Source organism: Mizuhopecten yessoensis, unplaced genomic scaffold (assembly GCF_002113885.1).
Source record: "Mizuhopecten yessoensis strain PY_sf001 unplaced genomic scaffold, ASM211388v2 hete_35992220, whole genome shotgun sequence".
NCBI classification, from domain to species: domain Eukaryota; kingdom Metazoa; phylum Mollusca; class Bivalvia; order Pectinida; family Pectinidae; genus Mizuhopecten; species Mizuhopecten yessoensis.
The window spans coordinates 1-1,670 of NW_018482121.1; the positions used below are offsets into that span (position 1 = coordinate 1).

Consider the following 1,670-nt stretch of genomic DNA (forward strand, 5'->3'; position numbering starts at 1 on the left):
CAATCAGACTTACGAGGACAATATTACAATCAGACTTACGAGGACTGTATGTATGGAGCTAACATATCCTCTAGTACTGGACACAGGCCGTTGTCTTCTGATGTGTGGACAGACTCATCTGACTTGAACGACTTATCCTCACCTGGAACCTCGTCTATCATTTCCATGGTTACGTACTGACCATCTTTCAGTTTGCCACGCCGATAAACCCTTTCTGGTACATTATTGTCGTCATCTTATATAATAAAAAAACCCAGACATTATAGTGTATTTAATTTCGGGCAGGTGAGATAACAAGTCATAAAGGACCCAGACATGAGATCTTCGTTTGATCTTTGTCTGTTGATCTTTTCTGAGAAATGAAACGTAGACAGACTGAAAGACAGGGCCCCTATCATTTGATAAATATTTACTTCTCAAACGTTTGTTGTATTTGTGAACAAAATCTGAGGAATCATGAACAATAGAGATACAGTATGTATAAACAAAACATTAAAAAAGACCGGTATCAGATAATTATTATATTTTGTATGAAAATTGTTTCAGGAGATTGTAACTACAATACATGATAAAATACCTACTTCTGGGGCCTGACACCATCAGTCGTGCCACCTGTGTGTTCAGTCTGCTAGGGATCTGATCTGTAATGCGGTCAGAAGGCTTGCGAACAGTACCTGGGTGGACATGGATGGACGAATTGTTGCTATAAATTCCACTCCTTTTATCTGCAGTGAAAAAATGTCAAATCCTTTTTCAATGCATGACCTCTCTTTTGAGGCTTAAAATGATAAAACTTATTATTTCATAAATATTTTAAGTTTATGAAAGCTATCATTTTTATAAACAAGAGGCCTAAGGGGCTGAATAGCTCACTGCTATTGTTTGTTTTATATGAAACAGACAGATGGATTTGAAGAACATATATGACGACCTTGTTGTATGAATGTTAATTTTTGCATATCTGTTTGTTTTTCAGCATCTATGTATGACTTTTTTTATCCTTTTGTATTTGAAATGTAAGGAATAAATGTTGAATTATTCTCCAATTGTAAGCGCACACTTTAATCTCTCTATCTGAACATGCATACATTAAATCAGGTATTTTTAAGATAATCATTTTCCTATTATAATTTACCAAACATCTTGTCATAATTATTTTTTTTCCCTTGAACAAACTCTTATATAAGAAGGACCTAAGGATCCTCCAGGTCAAATTAAGTAAAATCCCTTAATCCTGATAATCAAGATGTAGGATTTATCCATATTTCCCCAACTGGGCCCCACACCTTTGTCCTCAAGACACCCTGTAGCTTTACAATTTCAGCAGCAGCTATGATAGACATACATATCCGGTAACCTACCTCTAGTTCCTCCCACATCTCCATCAAGCGAGTTCTGGATAAGTAAAAAATAAAGTTTCTTAGTACATTTTAACATTAGTCAGTTAAATCGTCATTCATCTATATTTGCTACACTAATCCTCACGGCTCCATGTCCCAAAGGGTAGGCCAATCCTGGTAGCCAGAGTGTTGTCTTTTCATGCAAAGCAAGTGTAGGAGTAGGGCCAGACCCCTGAGCTAATCATTGTGGCATGAATGTAATGGTCTATTCATGCCTAGAAATTTAATAAGAGGCCCAGGGGCCTTAATAGCTCACCTGGTATTTTATTT

At 36.5% G+C, this 1,670-nt stretch overlaps 1 long non-coding RNA gene across 1 annotated transcript; it reads right to left on the reverse strand.

Moving 5' to 3' along the window:
- Positions 1 to 43: 43 nt before the first annotated feature.
- On the reverse strand, positions 44 to 1,396 carry LOC110444065. Its single transcript, XR_002462189.1, has 3 exons — positions 1,362 to 1,396; positions 582 to 725; positions 44 to 235 (listed from the first exon to the last, which is right to left on the reverse strand). It is a non-coding gene; the product is annotated as an uncharacterized LOC110444065 (long non-coding RNA).
- Between the last annotated feature and the right edge of the window lie 274 nt (positions 1,397 to 1,670).